This window comes from Rhamphochromis sp. 'chilingali' (assembly GCF_963969265.1).
Source record: "Rhamphochromis sp. 'chilingali' genome assembly, chromosome: 4".
NCBI lineage: Eukaryota > Metazoa > Chordata > Actinopteri > Cichliformes > Cichlidae > Rhamphochromis > Rhamphochromis sp. 'chilingali'.
The window spans coordinates 25,132,681-25,157,176 of NC_137948.1; positions in this window are offsets into that span (position 1 = coordinate 25,132,681).

Genomic DNA, 24,496 nt, shown 5'->3' on the forward strand with positions numbered 1-24,496 from the left:
TGTATCCAGCAGTACTTCATCGTTTAGCCGTTCTAGCATCGCGCAAGTTAAGAACCATTAAATGCCTAATGTGGAAATACCTTGTGGTACCAGTTCAGTGGTACAACATTATCAACATTCACATACACACATACACACACACACAGTGAGGAGTATTTTTCCTTCTTCGGTTGCACATACACTATATGATGTACTTCTGCACTTTGTATGTTATAACTTTGCTCTTCTCGTCTGTCTGAAAAACCAACAACAGCACAAGCAAGAGTATCTTACAGACCAGTTGCACCACATATTTGGTACACTGCCTCCGTCTGGCAACAGACGCTCTCTGCAGGTCTGTAGCTCCATGCGGTCAGCCATCGCATTGCCAACCAAGAACCACATTCAGCCGCTGATATTCTGGGGGCTGTTGCTTTAAAAGACTCCCCGTACTTATTTGTAATTCTCACAATGCAACCACTGCAAATCCTCACGTCCATAAGACCGAGAGGAACAGAGAATGCTTTTTGTACCAGTGCTCTTAATTGTTATTAATTTATCATAAAAAACTAATTCAGTTGTAAATGTAGAATATAGACATCTGATACTCTGCAAACATTAATGCCCTTTGATTTAGGAAACAACTCATTTTTCTGACACTATTCTGTTACAAACTGAGTTTTTTGCTTTTTCAAAGACAAAAAAAAACAGCTCTCAGTTTCTGAAATGCGGTAGCCTGGTATCCATAGCATTTTCTGCTCTGGTAGATTCTCCCAACAGAGACACAAACGCGCGGTGAGACACACACGTACTCAGTCACCAAGGCCTCCTAACCTCAGTTTGTGGTTGCTGCTGGCTGCCCAGAGCATATTAAAGGCTTAGATAAAGAGAGCTGGAAACTGGTTGGGGCTGGCCCATTGGCCCGGGGAAAGTGCTTGGAGCAGCAGATGCAGCGGCGGCTCGGGGAGCCCTTTTTCCATTAGGAGTCATTTCCAGGTCCACCCTCAGCCGGTGACAAAGTGGTCTCCGCGTCTTCATTTTCTGCTGATCCTGTGTGAGCCGCAGGGAGGGAGGGACTGTCATCAGTTACTTCGGCCGTCGCCTCCTAATTGCAGCCAACTGTCGATGCATGCATTTGGACCTATTTCAGGGTTACATTATTTATTGGGAGAAAATATTGTATTGATTTTGGATAGCGTGGTGAGGTATAAGTGATGTTTCTAAAGAGCTGACAAGACACTCTATAAACTTTTATAACAGTGTCATAGCTGTAATTAACACATTTGATTATAATGTAGAAATGACAGTGACTGCAGGGAATAACAAATGTGAATCCTCTGTAGTCCTATCAGATTTCACTTCACCCTTTCTTGTTATCACAGCACTGCTGGTCACTAAATCATTTGTCTTTGACTGCTTGTTGACCAAAAATATTTTAAAAAAAGAAATTACACATCACTAAAAAGAAAAACAGGTGATCAGTTATCACAGTATTGTATCTATAGCCAGAAGAAAATGATTATTTCTAAAGAAAAAGAAAGCCACAGTTTGAAAATTAAAAGTAAGCACTACTGACAGTCAGAGTCCAAACTTAACACCTGAGTAGATTTTCCATTTGGCGGGCAAATCTCAGAAGGCAACCCTCCAGCAAAACTGGCAGGTAAACATTTGCTCTGAAATAGTCATATAATAAAAATATGTGCTGAGAACTCTTTCTTTTACACTTCGTCTGATCCTGACCAGCCGTCTAACAAGACCTTTAACCAAGGAACAAACACTATGCAGTCATAGATATTCAAGACTTCATGGCTGTGCAAAGAAATGGGTGATTGCTGTAGACAGCAAGGAGCCTTTTTGCTTTATCTTTAAGTTCTTTTAATAGAAAATACATGACATGGGCAAAGGTTTTGGGCCACTTACACGTTACACCTACAGGAGGTGCTTGGCCCTGAGAAGTGACGGCATGAAAGTCCCAGCGCACAGTTTCCGTGCTGATGTTAACGCCAGAGGAGGTTTGAAACTCTGCAGTTATTGAGTCAGCAGAGTGCTGGTGACTTTTTATTTGCCTCAGCAGTCAGCAACCCTGCTCTGTAACTTCATGTGGTCTGCCAATTTGTTGCTGAGTTGCTCTTGTTCCACTCGGCAGTATTACCACTTACATCTGATCTCTAAGAGGAATATCAAGGAGGGAAGAAATTTCACAAACTGACTTGTTGGAATGACGGCATCCTCCAAACTCAAATTCAGTGAGCTCTTCAGAGCAAACCATTCTTTCACAAATGTTTGTAAAGACAAACTAAATGGGATTGAAAAGAATTGGGAAAAAGTCATTGTTATCTCCACAAAGTGCTCACAGTTTTAGCCCATCTGAAAGGAGGACTGATGAGCTTATGACACGGTGAGGCTACCATTGTTTCTCCACAATACTACTTCTCTTATAGTATCAGTCAGAATGTAATCAGTCTAAAACTTACACAAAGTGATCCTCCAATGGTCTTCACCAAAATTATCCTTGGGGTCTGTGTCGCGTTTGTTTATTTGCCTTTGAATTGTGATGTACTGCGAGCTAGATGTGAGCCACTGTGTCATTGACCACCTGGTTTAAATTTTGGTTGTTACAAAATAAGCTTGTCCAGTTGATTGTTTCATCCAGTGAAAATGATCATCTAGCATGGTTTATTCATCTTATGAGGTGTCTCGTGAAGACACACTACCAGTAAGTTAGCTCTTATGACAAAAAAACTATGTACATTACAACCTCCTAAACCATTTGTTTATCTAATACTAACAAACTAATACATAAAAGGCCACTTAACCCTCCCCACAGTCCAACACGTGAATAAAAACTGAGAGTCCAGCAACAACACAGCTCGCACTGAATTCACTGTTTGTGTTTCAAAGAGCACAAACATTTAAGTACTTCGATATGTCATGTGTTTGAAGGCCTGTCAGTCAGCTGAAGAGAGTCCAGGTTGGAACTTGGCGTGTTTTGCTCTTTGCAACAGCGCTGCCACGCACTGTGAACTATTTGGAAACTAAAAATTTTCCTCAGTGTTTGGATGTTTCTTAAAAGTCTGTTTTGTTTGGCCCTTTCGAGTCAACACATCACAAGCGAGGCAGAGTTAACCAAGAGAGAGAGTGAAAGAAAGGTGTTCATGTTAGGTTGTAGGGCTTTAGGATGTCGTGAAATAATTAATTCCTAAAACAGCCCGTTGTATTAAGAATTCATAGTCTTTCCTTATAAGGTTTACAATAATGCTGCTCGCTTTGCTTCAACAATTGACGACTAGCTTTGTGCTGCTCTCAGCACCTTACCATAAAGGTGCCATTTTATATATTATATGAACTCATCACTTTGCACCTTGTGCCGAATCTGAGAGTGATTTCTTTTTTTCTTTTTATTGTTTTGCACTGTACTGACTTGCCATGCCTTTTAATTCCTTCCATTTGATTCAGATTATAGAAATGTGTTCGCGATCCCTTTCCAATGCAGTGACCTCATTAACTGTAAAGACCCCTGGTAGATGTGTGAGCACATTAGAGCTGTTTAGCGGTGGAACGGGGCAGTGAGGTAAAAGGCTTCATTTCGGCAGCAGCCGTGGGCACTCCAGGAGTCCCGGGGAAAAAAAAAAGAATGCAAAAAAGAAAAGACAGAACGCTGCTCAGCATATTGAAGATCAGTCCAGCGTTCATAATGAAACACATACATGTGGGGAGTGACACGTATAATCCGGCTCTAATCTTTTCAGACGTTTTAACGAGGCTGACAAGTCACGTAAAATCAAAGCAACCTCGCCATAAAACACAGCATATAATAGTTAGCACAGCTTTATTGTAAGAAAAAATAAATCACATTGTTACTGAAAACACAACTGTTTGCCAAACTACCACTTTCTTTGGGTTTACAATAGTTTTCAAATAAAACAAGGCTGGCTTTCAGAGGCGAGAGAGGGCAAAGACTTTGTAAACCACTTTCTCCCTGCCTTTCCCTTTTTCAATAAAGACCCTGTGCCTAGAATACCTGCGATGTTTGATTCCATGTAATTGAAACAAGGCGAGAGCGGTTCCTTGCCAGCACATGGCCTCGCCATTTAAGGTAATGTTTGCGCTGCTAAAACGGCTAATGAATCCAAGTCTTGGGAGCTGGCACAGCGACTCCCCTCACCAGGGCCTGAAAGCGCCTCAGGATGCTGTCCCCTTCCCTTCCACGCAGCTGTGAAAAGTTTAAAAAGCCCGACCTCATAACATGAAACGGTGAGGGCGAATACAACTACAATTAAAAGTGGGGAAAAAAATATTACTTTGGCATCCTGAGGTCATTATCCAGAGTTTATTGCCATTTGTACAGTGCTTTTATTTTGCTTTATATGAGGAGGATTGGGCTTTAATTGCAGCATTTGCTTGTTTTTCCTTGCAGTGTTTTTAATTTCTGAATGCTTGTATGCGTCAGGGGGGAAAAAGCCTGTGTACCTTCAATGAACCCATGAGTTCCCCCAACGCAGTGATGTGTCCTATCTTAAAATCTCCTCTCCTGGGATTCCCAACAGAGCTTAGGACAAGGGGAGCAGCAGAATATGAGGCTCTTCGAAAAATTAAACTCATAATTGGTGCTAATTTAATTGCGGGATAGCCTGTAAGTCTGAAGTCTGCGTATACTTGCTGACCCATGAAAGAAAGGAAAGTCTGTGTGAATATTTTTTTGTTATTGTTGTGTTTTCTTTCGACCAAAAGATGATTTGTATATTTTACTTTTTTAATGCAGCAGAAAAGATAAATGATCAGCTGATACGATAACGATCTTTGGATCTGAAATCCTGATTGTTCGCGTTAAGCTGTCAAACCTGAATATTTGCATTTTCGACTGTTTATTTGGATTTATGGAAAAATAACCTGAATTCCATACATTGCTTTTTATGTGATCACATCCAGCTGTGCTCTGTGTTTAAATACAACTCATTTCTCCCAGCTTTTCAGTGATGAATTGTAATACAACACACACTCACTCCACACAGGACCCGACCACATTCACCCGACAGTACAACAATTACATCTGTCCTAGGAATTAAGAACACATTTGAGACCACAAGCCACAAATACATTTCAGAGGAAATGCTACTTTTCAGCCACACCACCTTTCTTGTGTGGCTTGCTCGATTGAGCCTTTCGAGAGAAGGTCTTAATCCACTAACTAGACCAGAGAACACCCTAACTGGCCTAATCTGGAGCTCTCTGGGGCTCTCCCAGGTACTGACTGACTGATTGTTGGAGATGGATGTTATCTGGTGCCGCGCAGTTCCACTGGGCATTTAAACAACATTAATGTTGCTGGATAGGCAGAGAGAGGGAGCGCATTATGAACTATGAATGATGGTCTCATGACAAATCAGCACGTGCCATGACAAATGTGCATTTTCACATCCTCTCTGGTTGCTTCTGTCAGCAGAGATGACAAATATAGCTACTGTGTTTGTATGCGGGGGAGGCTGAAGCATGACTGCTGAGTGACAGCAGCTGCCCGTTTCTGGTAATTTGGCTGGATTCTTCAAATATAAAGCAAAGTTATGGATTTATTTGATTTAATAACATTTATTTACACCCTTCCAAATCAGACAGTAACAGTGATGTATGTACGATAGCAAGATCAGCATCAGGGTTGGTCAGAAAAGTATTGACATGTTTGATCAGTTCGTTTCATTCATTCTTGTGCCCTAAAGAGTCAAATAAGCTGTGCTGACAAAGCTCATTTTAATTTGTGATTCTGATCAAGCCTGACAACATGTAATATTTTAATAACGCTACAGATCATTTAATTTATTACACAATTTAACAATTGTTGTAGCATCTTCGTGGCCACCTGGGCGTGGTACGTTCAGTCGGCTCACGCTCATAAATTCTTCTATAATGTGAAATAAGAGCTTATGAATCATAAACAATTCCAAATGTAACTGCCTCTGTTTTTTCACCTAGGTTGTCAGTATGCCACGCAGTGTTTTGCTTTTAATATTAAAGTTACAAAGGTTGTAACAGCCTGCACTTGAACTAATAACTTTTTCTTGAGTTTGAAACATTAAAATAGAAGAGCAGGATAGTTTTTTTTTCTTTCAGTAGATATGACATAGAGTTAGATTCAGAGTTTAGAGCAAATCTAAGCTTTGTGGGATTATATCCAAGAAATTCCTCCCTCCAAGGTTTCAGTTCCCTGTAAAATATGTCTATATCCTGCGCTCGGAACTCATTAGAAGAGCGTGTACCCACTGGAGTGTGCGTGCCCTTGCAGAGCTCAAGTCTTATGAGCAACACTGATGTAATTAGAAATTGGTTCACATAGCACATTATCGTGGTCTTTTCTTTGTGAACAAAGCAGCAAGCACGACTTCATCCGACATCACAGTCAAAGTCATTTTACTTCCAATTTATTTATTTTTAAAAATGTTTTAACTGATTCGAAACAACAATTTGGATAATAAAAAGCTACACAAATTGCTGGAGCGTAATTGAGCAAAGCAATATTGGACCCTAATTAAATTACACCCCTCCCCTTTCATATGTAAGTGATAATCATCTCAAAGATTCACATGCCCATTTGCTAATAGATATTTTGAAGTTATTAAAGTAATCAGCAGCAAAGGAAATCCATTCACAATTGATTGTGGAATATGCTGATTGAGGCATGGTATTATTTGGAGGTTGAGTCCAGTGTGGGAGTGATCATTAAGAGATCCTCTAAATGAATGGGAATTATCCTTATTCTGGAGAGGGGGCTTACAGGAATGAGGGCTTCTCACTGAAACAGACCTTAATTAAGAGCTCTGGAGTTATTATCAAGCAAAAGGTCTGTGATGTAGGGTGATTCCTGAGTGAAGTTACCTGGATACAGTATCAGATTCAGTATTTTTTATCAGTTTGAACTGAGGAACAAATTTATTTTCAAACTTATTTTTTGTGTGCGACCTGTCCTTGAGGTTCTCCGTGCTTTTCATGGTTAAAATGCCTTTTTATTTTATTTGCATGCAACCTTTTCTGTTGCCTCGATCTGGGTTAAAAATCAATTCTGATTAGCCCGGTAATATGATTATGTGCTTTTGGAATTGACGTTTGCTTTTAATCCAGTCAATGCCATTTAGGTACGAAACCATGCATTCCTTCACACTAAATCACATTAATACTTAATCATCCAGAATGAGGGGGAAATTCAGTTGGTGACAAACTCAGTTTAAATTATTGGTTGCTTTTCCAGTTTTCTCTCAACACTACAAAGCATGTTGGACTGGGTTGTTTTTCTTCTTCTTTTAATCTGAAAATTAGCTTGTTGGTTCTAAAGTAATGGATCTGAATTAACCTTTAATTCATTTGAAATTTTCTAGTCATGATTTTCATCACTCAGGCCGCTCACACACCGACCAAGTCTTTTCTTTGCACGGATTCACAGCGCTTTACAAAAATTTTGTTATCTGTGTCCCTTTCTCTTATTTTTGTATATATCCCTCTTGATTGTCTATATTTCTACTGTTTGCTATTTATTCCTGTTACAGTTCTTGTTCTACAGTTCTATTTTAAGTTAGGTAATTTAGCTGTCTTGTAATAGTGGTGATAAAAAGAGGGGGGGGGGGGGCATAATATAGGGTAATGCAGTGGTTAAAACTGCAAAACAACTGGGGAAAATTGTAATTTTAATGACTCATTAAAATGAAGTGCAAAATCAACACATGAAAAAAATCAGAAACAATCTGTTCACCACATGTAAAAACAAAAACAACAACACACATTTATTGTTCTCTAATACTGGAAGCAACAGCACATTTCTATTGCTCTGAAGAACACAGATGGATTCTTTTTTTTAACACAGGAAGTCCAGATGAGCAAAACGGGCAGGAAGAGAAATAAAAAGCGACTGTAGGCATACAGTCCAGCCAATTGAGAGCTGTAATTCTGGCCTATTTTATACCCACCTAATCACATGCTCAAATAGATTCTGTGAAACCCCATCTCCCTTTGAAGACACTCCCACCACTCATGTGATCTGATTAGTATTTTACATGAGATGCCAGACCGGGCCAATTATGAGAGCTGACCAGAATGTTCCAGTCATTTGATGGGGTGGAGATTCACTGAGGTGGAATCATAATTTAGGGCAGTTAAAGACAGACCTCTGGATCAGTGGCTCCCATAATGCACTGTAAAAGAAAAAAAAACACAGTGGCCCATTTAGTGCCTACCTAAGAGAGATTTTTGTCTAGCTTGGCTTCGCCTGCTCCAGTGCAATGATTAGTCACTGAAGCCTGGGAGGAAATCTTATTTTAATCTTTCTTTCTGTGACCTTTTATTTAAGAAGATGCTTTTTAAAGAAAATTTTTTTATTACCTATATTTTTATTTCAAAAAATAGGTGATAATACACTAAAAGATGATACATAATATATCATCTTATGTAAAAATGCTTTTTCATTTAAAGGGAGTTTATTCGTTGGTCAAAAGTAAGGTGATGCAACGCACCACACAATGGAAATTTGTTTCAAGTTGTCTTGTGCGGACGGGATAGACAGAGATTGTTGATCCAGAAGAGGGTGCCATAGATCAGAATCCAAGTGTATGCTTCCTTTTCTTTTGCATTCCTTTCTATCATGGTGCTGCTGGGCAGCACACACATACACTCACACACAGATCTGATCAACTAGGGTAACGTGCTCCTTTTCTTCTCAGAGTTCATAACCGTCAGCTCCTAATTCAGCACAGCACAGCAGTGTTAATTATCATCCAGGAGAAAGGGAAGCAGGGGGCCACGCTAGGAAGAGCTATTGAGAAAATAGGAAAAGTGCATTTTAGCTGTGAGGGAAGTAATTATGCTTTTATCCGCAACAATATATATTTCTATTTTTCTCATTCTATCCTCTCTGTCTCTCTCTTTCTCCTCCAAACCAGTGTGTGTACTCTCCCGCAGGACTTAGGTGAGGAGTTATTTCTGCATCTGGCTTGAGGTTCCACTGAGCTTTTACATAATCAAATCAATATTGCTATGATTCACCCTCTGGCAACAACTGCCTCGTGCAAGTTTCACTGGTGATGTTTGGCAGCCTATGAGATAAAAAAAAAAAAAAAAAAAGACAGAGAGTGAGAGGAAAAAAACCCTTAGTTAAAAATCTCTCGACTATTGATTTCTTGCCTTGTTGGTCCTCTACCTACCACCCAGCTTCTCATCGTCCTGCTTTTCCTCCCTCCCTCCTTTGTTGTGTCCTCCGTGTTCCATGTGTAATATTTCAGTCAGGTAAATAAAGAAGTGGTCCGACAGTGAGGTGGGGTGTCGGGCCAAGGAGGGGCCTGAGGTGTGGGGAGGTTTCTCTGCGAGGAAGGCAACCCGCTGATAAGATGACGGGCTATAGACAGGAGGAGCAGTGCACCAAGTGAAATCCGCAATAAAAGCAAATATGACAGCCATATATTGAAAAGAGAAAACGCACACCCACCGATACCGCAAAGACAAAGCCGTCGGAAATACTACGGTGGAAGAAGGATCTCTGCGCTAGTGTTTCACTCGCTATTGAACTGCGTGGTGGAGAAGAGGTGCAGATGTCGTTACGCAGCCCTGAGATAATGTGAATAGTAGCACAACTGGAAAATTTCATACATGGAAAAATTCATGGAGCTCAAAAGAAAATACACAAGAAATTGGAATAAGCTTCCGCTGAGTCTCCGTGAGCTAAAACGAGACTTATCAAAGCCATCCTCTGAGTGGTGCACTGCAAAAACTCAAAATCTTACCAAGTATATTTGTCTTATTTCTAGTCAAAATTATCTCATTACACTTAAAATAAGACACAATCAGCTACAGGGCAACATTTCAGTAAGCTAAAGGAACTTGTTTCAAGACAGTGAATCTTGAAACTAGAGAAAAACTAGAGATTTTTCACTTGTTCCATTGGCAGATTTTTTCACTTAATACAGATTCACTATAAGGTTGTGTTTTGCAGTTTAGGAGAGTGGAGTGGAGATATTCAGATGTCATCTAAGGTAATATTCACTGCCTTCATCCTGTTATATCTCCGTAAATCATGCCCAAATATGACTTATTTAAGAGAACCTGAAGCTCCTTCAGCCTTTTCATCTCGATACACTTGTGCTGTCTGGACAAGTTCAGTGCAGTCCTGTTATTTGCCGCACCAGAACATAAATCCTTTCCCTTTGTCACTTTGATCAGCCCTCTCTTCTCTTCCTCAAGTGTCCGTTAGGAATGCGAGAGAGGGCGGGGGACAGTTGGTGGAGAGGGAGCACAGGGGTGAGGTGACAGGAGGGGAATGGAGGAGGGATGAGACTGTGTGTGTGTGTGTAGAAGGGGTGTACATAGCACATATCGCATCGCATTGATTCGGTCCATTTGGTGGACTGAACATGAACCCAATAATCAGATCTTGCTTAAGCACGCGCTTCCTCAGTAATTGACTCTCGCGTATTGATTAAGATGTTGATGTGTCCCAGTCCTGCTCCTGTGCTAATGCAACTGAGAATGAGCCTGACCTCCCCCACTCCACTCCACTCGCACACTGACACCAACACTGACACACAGACACATGGCACACACATATATGCATGAACAGTCGCACACGTACACACGGAGGCACACACTGCCGGAACAAGGCTGTCATTGGGCTCAGTCTAATAGATAAAGCTGTCATGCCGATGCTGCAGCGTCTCACTGGGCTTGCAGACCAAATTAGCCAGTCAATAATTTATGTAGAATAAGCAAAGAGAAAGGAACACTGACAGAAATGTGAACACTACACAGCATGGAAATGGCAGCGACGTACAAATTACTGGTGGGTTTGATTGTTGCCATAAAAAGGTCAGAATGTTTCGGTCAGTGTTAATCTTTAGCTTTTATTGTTCCCTTATCCATTAGAGCTCATATTTGACTGAAAAAACTAACCTTTTCTGTGAATGATCATATATTTAAGGTAAAACTTGACATATTAATTTGTTTATTTTCAGGAAATGTGTCTACGCATGTATATATTTTGCTCTTGAATGTAATAATTGAGTAAATTCCACTTTTTTATGGTTGCACTTTAAGGTTTTTGCCATGCTATGCTAAGATATTTTTTATAATAACTTCAAATACAAAATTTTTGTATAATATTTAATCTGTATTTATAATCTTTTCATGTGCTGTAATATATGTAAAATTGTTTTAGTAATTTTATTAGCATCTCTTCATTCTGTTGTCTAAATTATAGATTTTTAAACAGCCGAAACTGTTTTATTGCTGTTGTTGTTTTAGCACAATCCAATAGAAGCTCTGATCTGCTGCAGTTCTGGTTTTGCTGTTACTGCAAATTCAGTTTATTATGTTCATGTGTTTGATACTTTGATGCTTTCAGAGTACAAGCAACAGAAAAGTGAGGAAACATCCAAGAGTTACACTGACACAAACCCCAACACGGTCATGTTTCACAACACAATTTCCTTTATTTTACTCTCTTTCTCCAGATCACAGACACAGGAACTTCAGAATTATATCAATCATCTCACATAAAAACTAACAAAGTGAGTTTTGATTTTCTAATGAAGCCCTTAATTTGAAACCAGTGTGCTGTAAGTATATATGGGTGAAGTATTCGTCAAAATTACTTGAGAGATTTTCCATCTTTTTCCCCCCTCGTGTCCTGCTTTGGGTGCAGTTTATGGTTTTCTGTTTTCCCTAAGTGCATCTAATAAGGATATAATGGACAAATAGGAACAGAACCCACAGTGTCAAACCCTCTCTACTGTTATCACCCAAGTAAATTGTTTACAGCTATGTAATTTCAGTTTTAAGGTGTATGTGTACATATTTTTGTCTTTCCAGTTTACATTTAGAAGAAGTGCTTTCGATTCTACGAGCATGGGGGATGTTGTTTTTGTATCTCCTCTTTTGTTCAGTCACACTCCACTCTGTTTAATAGTTGAGGGTATCAAAGTGATATAAATTTAAATGAATTCATTCTACACATACATAATGCAACTGGCATTAACCTTTACTAAGTTGCTCTGTTGTTTCTGGCTGCTTGCTTTCACCCACCATATAAGGTGCTGATAGACAAATGGCATGACTACATATTACAAATCATACCAAATTAGTAAAACTTGGACAGAAATGAAATCCTTGACTACTAACTATCATGTATGAGATCTGACTTACTGTGAAGCAGTTTGACTCCTCACAAATAAATGCTCTTATCTTGCAGATAACTGAATATATTACCCTCGCTCTGACAGAGTTTATAGAAATATTCAGTGTTGATGCCCCTTAGATTTTACATATCTCCCATATGGCTATTTTGATGAGCTCTTGAATGACAGTAGTATTTGTTTTTACACTGTATTGTTTTGTTGGATAGCGTAAATGATTTGTGATTTCCATCACCTTTGAAAACAAAACACATGCACACACACATGACCCAAGTACTCAAACAATGCAGGGTTACGGTGGCAAAGCATACGAGCACTCCTGTTTGATATTAACCCTTATCTTGTTGGGACTGCTAGTCCCATGACAAGAAAAATGTTGCCAAGGATCTGGGAGAAGGATCTCAGTGTTTGCGTCTTTTGAAAAGCAAAATGCAAGTGTGTGTGTGTGTGTGTGTGTGTGTGTGTGTGTGTGTGTGTGTGTGTGTGTGTGTGTGTGTGTGTGTGTGTGTGTGTGTGTGGCCTTCAGGCCTCTCCTAGCCTCCTCCTGCCCCAATGGGAGAGCTGCCTGTAGCGAGGTGAACCATCACTGTGAACCACCCACCCCCTCCCTCCTCTCTCCCTTACTCCTCCATCTCTCCCAGGAGTGGACCGACACCTCTCCGCTGGCCAGAGGGAAGACCAGCGCCTCTCATGGGCCTCCTTCCATGTCTCCAATCAGCCTGCGCTACCATGGCCCTAGGGCTGCTGCAATGTGATAATCTCTGCCTTTTGCGTTATGCATTGCCCTGATGAATTCATCTTGTGACCACCTGGCACTCGCTGTTAGGAATTCAAGTGTTGTTTTTGCAGCAGAGGCTGGGGCGAACGCTGTGAGGGACTGTTCTGACTGTCAGAGAGACCCTCTTCTCCTGCCTCCCCCCGTCTCTTCATCTCTCCTCCTCCAACATCGGCAGAATGTTTTAACCTCTCAAAAGACCTTGGCGTATCTGCTGTTGTGGTGGCAGGAGTGGGATTCTTCACCTCAGCAGGACCTGTGTGGGAAAAAGCCCTGCTTGGTATTTAAAAACGGAAGGGCTTTTTGCTGTAAGACAAATTGAAACGCAGGAGGCTAGAGAGGAATGTGGCTGTCAGAGTCAACAGCTGCTAGTTTTTCACTGTGAATAATCACTGGTGTTGACCCATGGAAGCTGAGGATTGTGTAACACACATTTCACAAAATTAAAGGTCAATGCAAACATATGGCAAAGCCTGTGCCCCATAACTTTTGACTTTCTTCAAAGCTGCTTTTGTGACCTCAATTAAATTATGGAAATAGAAACTTGAGGCAGACAGAATCACTGTTGTGTTTCAGTGTTGGGTTTTATAATACAGGTTCAATCGAAATAATGAATTAATAGATGCATTTTTCATAAACCTTCAGCGAAACTGTGCTCCCTGATGCTAAAGAGTCCAAATTTGAATATGGTCTCACATGTACACTATGTAGTCACACTGCACTTGAAATAGCTTGTGGCTCAAAACATTAGAATTTCATATTTTCTCTTCTTAGTTGCTTCTGTGCGTGCATGGGAAAGACAGAGCGAAACAAAGAAAGTGTGTGTATAAGCAAGAGAAGCACTAGAGTGTCCTTGGCATCACACCAAATCTATAATTTACACTTTTACATAATTGGGCTTTGCCTTTGCTGCTTATTGATTGTGCATCCTCTTCTTCTGAAGTGACAGAACTGTGTGGGCAAATTTACTCATAAAACCATTTGGGCAAAAAACTCACAGAATGCAAGATGCTTCTCTGACTGTTGCTCAACATCCTGACACACAATAAGAGACGTGGTGAGACAGGTGATGGTACAAGCAGTTCTAAACACAGATACGTGTCATTTGTTTTCTTTCATTTCACATTTAATTGTATTACACTTTAACAAAGGCCAGGACACAAAACAGAGACACAGTTCTTACCAGTTGGTCTCTGAAAAGGACATTTTTACAAACCCTCAAAAATAAATGCTTCCACAAAAGTAAAATAATCCAATGAGGCTTTGCCTCCTTTTTTAATGCCTCATTACGTTGCGCCGTAAGTCGATGTGATGAATTGTGCTATATGCCAGGCATGCTTGCCAGGAAAATCTGATAAGAGAAATATTTACCTCCAGAGTTCTGCCAGTAAACAGCCAATGATGGATGAGCAATAGACAGAATGCAACACTAATTTGCCAGACACTGCAATTTTGGGCCAGAAATACACAATGGAAATTTTCTTTGTGTCTAAATTTCCAGACAATTTTGAATCGCTGCATATCTTAATTCTTTCTCTCCACAGCGTAGTGGAGGTCATGTATTTTTTAATACAAACTTAATACAGTGTTGTATACAGCAACAAAATCAGTTGTTTTGCTGTTGAAAATATTTGACGTGCTCAGCAAGAAAAAAAGTTGTAAGGGAGATTTTAAATAGGGTTGAAGTCCCCGGTTTTGTAGTCTCAGCACAAAGTCATCTAAGACTCAGACGTATGATACATCTTAGGGCCAAAGTTCCAAGATGAAATATTAATCAGACAGAGGTAGCTTGCCAGGCCGCTGTCACTCTCCTATCATCCACAGGACTTTGGACTTGTTAGCCAGGTAGCTACAGGCGAGGCCCCGTGGCTGAAACTGTACACGGAGTTGCTGAGTGGGCAGGTGTCTTTGTGTCAGACCTCTTACTTGTTTTCCTGGACTAACTGTTTGTTTTGCTCTGCCTCTGATCATGAAGGGTAACCTTAATCGTGGAGTGTGAAGCCAATCTTTGTGAGCTGTCATTAAAACGGCCCCCACGGCCATGGTAGTGCGCTAGTAATTTTGCACTCAGGGCTATTGAAGTCGCTATCTAAAGAATCACTGCTTTCTTTTTTTTCTTTTCAACAAGCTAGCTTCAAATCTCTCCCATCTTAATCCTCAGAACACTGTTTGATTGAACATGACAGCACTGTAACTAAACTTTAAAGGGGCCTCAAAAAATACATGCTGCTGTGGCTTTCTTTGGAAGTATCATCAGCCCTTTTTCAGGAAGTTTAAGCAAGAAGATTTTGCTGAAATCTTCGACACTGAAAAATCGACTCTTTCATCATGCGCCATCACGTATGCAGGACAAAAAGGGCAGCTTTTAATTGCCTTAAAGAAGGTTTTTTTTTTTAAAAACATTTTTTTACTTTCTGAAAACCAGTAGTAGGCTGTACAAATTGAAGGACCAAGGTGGGGAAAACAGAAATAAGGGCTTCACACCAAACCATGATGGACTCGGGGCAATTATACATAATTGGGGCCGACTGGTTCCCTTAAAGCTTGTCCACTCACTCCCAGTTGAGAGTGACTTGGCTGGGAGTCAGCACTGGAGTGATGCCATTGCTCCTGGCATCCGGTGAACTTTTACTGTGCACTTCTCCCTCACATGGTTTCTTCTTAACTAACCCTCACTGTGACTACTGCCTCAATGCCTCCGAGTTCACAGTTACAGCTGCATACCTTTTGGAAATGACAGCGTAGACTAAGAAATACGAACAGCAAATGTACAATTTAAGTTTTAAGACTGCAAACTGTGATTTTTTTTTTGTATGAATACACATAACATTATCAAATGTGGCGAGTTTGTGCATGTGTATTGGATCAGAAGTTAAACAAAAATAAAGCCCAGTGTGCTCTTGACTTCTAGTAATCACCCACTATGTTGCGTGTTCTCATTTAGGGTCTTCCTCCTGCTCCTCAATGCTGCTGCAGACTAATAAGCTTGTCCTGTAATCACGTTAGCCGCCCTGTTGGCCCCAGCCAGGGGACCTAATTGGGACAGAGCCTTGGACAAAGTGAAAATTAATAACTTTTGTCAAGCTCCTGGTGCATTGTCTTATGAAGCAGCGCAGGTCAATTAGAACGCGTGATACGATAACGTCTGAGCAGCAGAGAAGAGCTGACTCAATTAGGACGGGGACTGGACTGGTGAGCCCAGAGTCAGAGAGGGAGATAGAAAGATTTTATCCCTAAACTGCGGGTTAATGTGCTGCAGAACTGCACTGTTAGTTGCATTTAAATGTCTTTTATAAGTTAAGGGGACGTGGCATCATACCGACATTTAGTATCTGGAAACATTTTTGTATCTCAACGCCAAACAAGATGTAATGGTTTTGACCAGCTGTCTTTCTCATGTGTGTATATACACGCGCGCATGTGTGTGTGGGTATGTCCCTGTTTGCAGAGAGCTCGTGGAGCTGTCACTTAGATAGACTGTTCCCATGCGAGCAGTACAAGCCCCTAAAGCATGTATCAGTGATGCGCATCAAAGGAATTGTGTGAAAGCTTTTATAGTTATAATGGATGGGCAGATGCCAAACTGGAAAACTCTTGATGTTTTCCCTTCCCTCTTTTATTTCTCCCTCATGAAACTGATGTGTGGGACCATGTCCAGAAAGTATGTCAGTGAATCAATGGTCAAGTTTACTGGAATCACCAGCTTCCTGTCTTTTATACACCACCATCATTAACGGTTTGTTTGTCATTAAGCTTTATTACTTATTCCACAGTAGAAACATGGGAAGCAGCTTGATCTGAGCATGCACGCTGTCTCTCTTGACTTACTCCTCCCTCCCTCTACATGTGCTAATGATTCAGACTATCTCAGGACTGACACAACACATGTAATTTAATTATCAGCTTTATTTTGTGTCAATAGTGGCTGCACAGCAGCAGCCAAGAATCCAGGGCTGCAGATAGTTTTCTCTGGAGAGGAAGAACACACTTATCTTTGATTCAACATATTGTCCCCGTGTTTCCTCTCCCTCCAATACCTGCTTCCCTCTCCGCTTTCCTTTGTTTAGATACTGATCTCGCCCTGTCCCAGTTTTGCTCTGAATGTGTTTGAATTTACAGCTGAGAAGCCACACTTGTCATATGGCAGTGTCTTTTATTGGTGTTGTTGGCTAAGTTCTCTTGAATGGATGAGAAACTGAAAGAAACTTCAAATAATTCAACTCCGATGCTTAAGGAAATGGCTTAAAAATATGTTAATGGAACTTTGTGTCTTTATTAAAGGATTTTATTCCATGAGAAAGTGCTCGGTTAGCAAGGTGCATCTATAATAAAGACATAGATACCTACAAATTAGAGTATACAAATAAAAATAGAAGCCTAGGCCTCTTGCAACATGTTTAAGGGAGGTTTCAGGGGCCACTTAACTATGAACTTTATCAGAAACCTGAGTTCTTGGCCTAACATTATACATAGAGACAGGGTCTGTCATCTGAATCCAAACTGGGAGCTGGTTTCACAAAAGAGGGGCCTGAAAGCTGAAGGCTCTGCTTCCCATACTACTTTTAAATATCCCAAAGACTCAGCACGACAAACATGACTGAGGTGACGTCAAGCAGCGAGTAGAAGGCTGGTTAACACCCAGCTGTGTCTTTATAGAATTTGAATCGGTGTTGTGAACCGAAATTAATTCTCAGTACAACTGCCAAAAAGGGGAAATTAAGGACAAATAAAAATTGTACAGAGCTGTAAACCTTTAATGCTCCAGATTTTGGGATTTTGCATGAGCCTGTGGAGAGTCGCTTCCTTTTGAGCGGGCCTCAAGTGGCCATTCACAGAACTGCAGTTTTTGCCATATTTGTGATACTTGTTATTTTTATTATTATTATTATTTCCAATTTTTACAATATTTCCAGAAACCCAATAGTATGCTGTTCAATGCCCACATAGCTTTAGGAATGGCTGCAGCACCTAATCCAGCGCCGTGAAACTGATCAAATGGTCAGTACATTGTCACATAATGTGATACTATACGCATCACGCTGTAACATGAGGCAGATGTCTCTATCTGTACTTTCCAAGTATCCCAATTGTTAGCAATCCAATCTTGGGCTACATCTGCGTGTAATCTAGTAAGCAGTCCCTCCTGCCACCACATTATTGTTTTCTCCCATCACTGTTCCTTCTCGTGGAAGTTTCAGCTCCCTTCTACACAGGTAATGCAGACAAATGGGGCTTTAATGCTATTCACAGTCCCATCCTATATTCCCTCGCTTTGTCATCAGTTTGCCTCTTCTTTAAACGAATTTCTCGACCTTAAGCAGCACTTTATTGTGGCGTGTTATTTTGTCGAATTGGATTAAATGGACAGTAACTAGGAATCCATTTGAACCTGATCCTTGCACAGGCTTCCTCAGCCAACTCCATTAACTGTCATACTTGTCCAGACGCGCTCCAGTGCAATGGCCAAATGTGTAAGTTGATGCATCATCAATAGCCATGCAGAGAGAACTGCAAAGTCTTTAAAAAGTAAAACCTTATATTTTACGTCTTTCCACTGAGGCAGCAGATCAAATCAGCAACAGCGGAGGCCCCACACTAATATGTTTAAACACTGATGAGACGCAACTCTAGACTCCCCTGAATGGGACCACGGCACTCTCATTCCCAGTATCTTGGTGTAAAGTGGTCTCATCTATGAAGTTATGAGTGTAGACACAGACACCGGTGCTAGTTTACCCACATTAAAGACTCCTTATTGGGGCTTTGGAGACCCATCCCCTTCTCACATCTCCATCATGAAATACTTTGTTTTTCTATTGAGTGGTCTCCCCCATGCAGCTTTGAGAGAGAGAGAGAGAGAGAGAGAGGAGAGAGGCAAGAGCTCAGGAGTGTGAATCCCAGTGGTGAGTGCTCCTCTCTGGGCTTATTCCATGGTTCTCCCCCTGCTGTCTATTGGGAGTATCTCTTGATGCTGTAGAGAAAGAGGACCCAAATGCCCTAAGCAGCCTCTCAGATTTATTGAAACTTCATGTCCTGTCCCGATAGCTCATTCGTCAAGAGACCTAATTTACACTGGCCCTTAAGACTAATTGCAAATTTGCGAAAAAATGCTGATGTCGCTGGAACTGAAGAGGTTTTTTTTTTTTGCCCCTCCACGAGTGTCCCTTGCCATGCATTTGCTAATGCGTTTCATCTGTAGAACATAAAATAGACACTGTGCCTTTCCTGTGTGCGTGTGTGTGTGTATGCAAGAGAGTGCGAGTGGGAGCGAGGGAGTGCAAAAACAGACTGAGGGGTAGGCTGTGTAAGAGAGTAAACGCTCCAAGAGAAACCCCTAATGGGACTGCTAACAAACAGGAAATCGTGACAAAAACACAAACAGTATTTACTGTTTAATTCAATTCTGGGAGACCAGTGCCCTCCCATCTTCCCTATCAAGTTATCAAGGCCAGAAACAAACCCCAAGACACCGGGCCACATGGCACTGTCTATTCTTGGCAACCGGCAGACACCACATGACAATTAGCTGTACAATTATCTCAGCCACTGGGTAGCTTTATGCGCAGATGGCAATTGCTCCTAATGAGAGGACTAATATAAAGCAGAAGATATGCATATAAAATACAAAGGGATCTGCTGTATTGCTGTTGTATATGTTTTTACATGTAATTCTGCAGCTCTGCATGTGGTCACACACAATAATATAACTGCTGGTAGTTTGGGGGAAAATATCAAAATCCCACAGGGGGAAGTGTCCTGAGGTTTTTGATACTGTTCTCCGAGTGCAAAATGTTTAAATTCTCAGAAGAAGGAAGGTCTGTTGTTAAAGTCAGATCATGGTTTTACTCTGGCCATTAGATTATATTTCACTTACATGTCTTCCAACAATAATGTTTATGTCCTTAAGAGGGTGTGAAGTATTTTGGACTAAATGGCAGAGATGTGGTGTGGCATAGATTCTTCTGGGCAGATGTGAATGCAGAGAATATGCTGGTTGATTTGAGGGATAATATGCAACCACATGACTCAATCAGGAGATCTCCTCCCCTCATCAAGGTTTTGACACATTCAGCATACTTTGCGGTTGTTTTCACGTGCAAGTATTTAGGAACTGACAGATTCTTGTCATGGAGAATGTGCTTCAGGAAATCTCCTCTGCATATGTGCACACTTTTGAAAGTGGGGTTCTGTGTTCAAATTCTGATTTGTGGATATCCAGTATACATATATATATATATTTTCAACTTTCATCCTTTTGCTCCTTGCAAAGAATTGTACTGTCCTGAAAGATATGTTGCTTAAATGCAGCACACTTATATATAAGCACTGAAAAATAACTTTTTCATAGCACGTTTTGATGAAGCAGTTTTGGCACATTGTAGCGATCGAGAGGAAATACAGCAGTTTAGGGGGATTTTGAAAGGTCGAGCAATTATCTGATTATGAAAAACATTATATGTCAAAAAGAACAACAACATGTAATTGGCTCAGTGCGTTAAAGCTTCAGAGGGCCAGATGTAGAAACGTGTGCATGCCTGTCAATGTAATGGCTAACAGCTTGACCACATAGTCCATAAGGCTTGCAACATGCCGCTCAGGCAGCAATAAAATCCAATGCTAGCATTTGTTAGTACTAGACACTCCAATTTGATTGGTAAAATTCACACTGTAATGGGCTTATAAAGGATTTCTTGGGCCTAGAACAATGAGCTGGGGGGCTAGAGCAGTGCCAGGTCATGGACACCCAGCGATTCACAACATCCCCCCCTTCTGGGCACGCTTAGTTTCCTCCATATCCACCAGTTACCCTCTGCAGCTCTGTTTAAAAGCCAGTCGGGATGTTCCAAAGGTATTTAATAGTAGTGGTGGAGGAGGTGGTGGGGGGATTTCTGGACCTCCCACACTTAGGTTCAACCACAGAGCCATGGCTTTTCTATTTTGCCCCACCCCATCTCTGCTTCTCTCTCTCTCTCTTTCTTTTGCTCGTACCATATGTGTAAGTGTAAAAAAAAAAAGCCTCTTTAACCAGAGGCACCTTTCTCTTGCACCTTGCTTTCTGGTGAAGACAACACAGAGGGCTGGAGAGCCCACACATAGGGAACACATTTACCCAGGCAAAGGGCCAGTGCATTGCATTCCCATGGTCCTTCATGGGGAGAGAACTGCAGAACACATTTTATACGTAAATAATCAGAATTGAATGTGGCACATTCCCTCCTTTTTTCCTTTGTCCTCTTTTCTCCTCTTTTTCTCACATGTATCATCTCAATCACTCCGATCAGCCTTCTGTGTTTTGACTCAACATGTTGGCCACGGTGGCCAACACAGGAGTAAAAAACCAAAGCAAAAGAAGACTTTGGGGTTTTGATTTGTATTGCATCAGAAATTCTAAAATTTTATGCCTGTTGTTCACAAAGGACAGCCAGCTTTACCTCATGGTTCAAATATTTGCGGGCAGGCAGGAGGAGCGCATGTTTAACACTCCTACTGCGAAAGCAGCATATGTTTTGTGTGTGTCTGGTTTTGTATATTTCTGCATACGTCCGTCAAACTGTCAGTGGTGACTTAAGTCCAGAGGGCTTGTTTCTTTTTGTGAATGATGACGAGTGTGTATGGGCTTTGATGCCTCAGAGACCATTGTGTGTAGCTGCGTGTCCACTTGTTCTTGCACTGTTTTATTTAGATTTTCTAACATATTTAATTGGCGCTGTTAACTTTGTGAACTGTGTATACATGCAAACCTATTTGTTTTATGCTGCCTGCCTGAGCTCTTCATCAAATCCTTGTAGTGTTGCTGTCTACAAGTTATTTATTGTGGCTGCCAGTGTTATTTGCTTGATATAATACTGTGTTTTTATTCTTGCAAATAACCACTAGGCACAATAAAGCTTAAGCTTGATCTTCAGCTAGCACTGTATTACAGTGTGCGCCTGTTTGCAAAAGCAATTTAATTTGATCTCGGTCTCAGCGTGCATTTCTTTCTCTTCCCCAGTGGTGATGATGGTGGCATTGGTGGGATTATGGAGTGGGTGTTAGCTCCCTTTAAACAGTCTCTCCACATGGCCTCCTGCCTCTTTTGTCTTTTTATAGCCTCCTTCTGGGAGACACTGCACTCTCCCTGAATGCAACACAAGCCAAAACACCTCTCAGTTCCTTCGCCAGAGCCAGTTACCCAGGGAATACTGCTGTTCCTCCCCTACTTTTCTGCACACACCTTCTCTCATCTCTCACCCCCCCTCTCCTTCCACACTTTCAATCTTTCTCTCTTCAGCCTGGGCCGGACACAGATTTTTTTGTTTTTGGAGCGTGAGGGTGATATGTGAGACATCGCGTTACACTTAAACTCAAGCCTTATGTGTTCCTGAATTATTGTAGTCACCTTTCAATCTAGTTAATCTCATTACATTTATTAGGCACAGTGGAAAGAAAGGGGGTTACTGTTTTTATTTTAGGCAGCTTTGTTCCTTTATTATAAAACTACAATACTAATGTGCTATAAGTATAACCAAATATATTTTAGTCTAGTTACTGTATTTCCATTGCTAGTGGAATTAAATGTCATGACACCTCTGGATTTCAAGTTGGCATCATGCTTTCCAGCTGATTAGCTCCTTCTCATATTATAATCACCTTGCAGATACTTAAGACAGGTGATCCGTGATGGTGATTCATTCATTTGTCTATTTGGCAAGAAAAATATCTTTATCCAGTTGTGTGTTGGGACAGCTCTCTTTATGATGGTCCATCAAAGAGGCATTAGTGAAACATATTTTCTGAAACCAAAGCCTTGCCATATAAACATCCAAAAGTGAGAAAATTCCTTTAGCCGTTCATTTCTCACAGCATGACGAAACACTGAGCACAACATATATCATTTGTATATGTAGTTAAAAAGATCATAACAAACAAAAGCATCTCTACAGAGCATGCAGGTCTTTATGACTTTCTCTTTGTCTCCCAGACCTCGTTAGCCACATTATTCATCGCATAGTTTGGGTATTTCATGTGTCTACAGTTTAGATAACTTATTGCCCCATGCTGGCAGCCTTTTACACCCAGCCCATTTCTAACAGGCTCTGGCCTTCTTCCTATCTCTGTCCCTCACCAGACCCACCCCATGCATGGCATCAGACATACAGGCGATCCACTGCACTGACATGGTCGTTTGTCTTCTGACTGCCATGGCATATGGAGAGGGCTGGCACTGCACAGATGTCCACTAAGTGCTGATGGAGGGAGTGAGGAATGGATGGGCTGGGGCCTAAGAGGATCTTTGCTGGTGCGGCTGGAGCCTGGTACTGCTAGCCCCTGCTGCTGTTATTAACTTTACAGTACAGAGGAGGGGAGCGCTGAGGCTATTCAGCAAAGTGTGTATTCACAGAAATACAGGAAAGTTGGTGAGCAAGCATGCGTTTGCATTTGCTCTTCTCCTTCTACCTTTAGGTGTCTGCATACCTCTATTTGGAGTATGTGTGTGCGGGTGCAATCCAGTGGAGCCGTGCTAGTGGGTGCTGTCTGGTGAGGCTCTAGTGTACTGAGGGAAAGGAGAGTGTGGATTAAAGCTGTAGGTAGAGCAGAGAGAGAGCCTGAAAAGAATAATTTGCAGCTTAAGGCCAATAGCTTCAAAGTCATGAATCCTCATGGGCGAGCTAGCCAGGCTCTGAACCTGTCAATGGTAACTTACTCCTCGGATAGCACGCCAAAGACTTCAATAATGACATCACCCAGTTATGGGGGTAGGGGGTAGGGTAAGGGAGAGCCGAGAGACCGGACAGTTTTCAGGGGTGCGAGCGTGGCCCTTCAGAGCACTTTGAAGTCCCGCTTGACGAGGGCTTTGCAGCTGCCTGATACCGGCCATGTTGTTCTCTGCGCGGATTGGCCACAGAAGCCACCAGGGTGGCTTATCAGATTTATTGAGGCTTAGCGGTTGACGTTCAGAGTGTGTATGTGTGATGAAGTGCGTGTGTGTGAAGGAGGAACCGGGTGAATAGGGAAAGGGTCATCCCTGCAACAAACCACTCGTCCCAGTTAATTTAGACTACGCTCTGGGGTCTGACAGGGAACAGGCAAGACTTTGAACCGCTCCTCGTTCGGAGTCCTTAGGACTTGAGCCCCCGCAGAGTATTTATCTAGCTATTTATCCCCCCCCCCCCCCCCCCAATCCCCTTTTTAATAAGGCTGTTGTGTTCATAGTTGTGAGGTGAAATTATATTTGACAGAGTTGTATTTATCCCCCCAAGTAAAACTGTATTTTATACTATGGGCAACATGATCAAATTCTGCGCTGTCTAATACCACAGTGTGTCTGCATCCAATTGGTGAGTTTACCGCAAAGTAATAGGATGTGGACATGTTACCTTGAAACGCGGTGTTCTTGGAGTAGAAAGTGCGCACCGCAATCTTGTCTCACTCAGATTTCCCATGCTAAGGTTTCAGACACACACTTCAAAGTCCCTCTAATGAGTGGAAAAACATTTCGCCTGCACGACATTAAAGAGTCCCACTTTTGTGTGTATGTGTTGTTGCTGTGTTATACTTCACAAGCCTTCCCTTCCAAATGTTAGCAACTCATTTTCACCTCCAG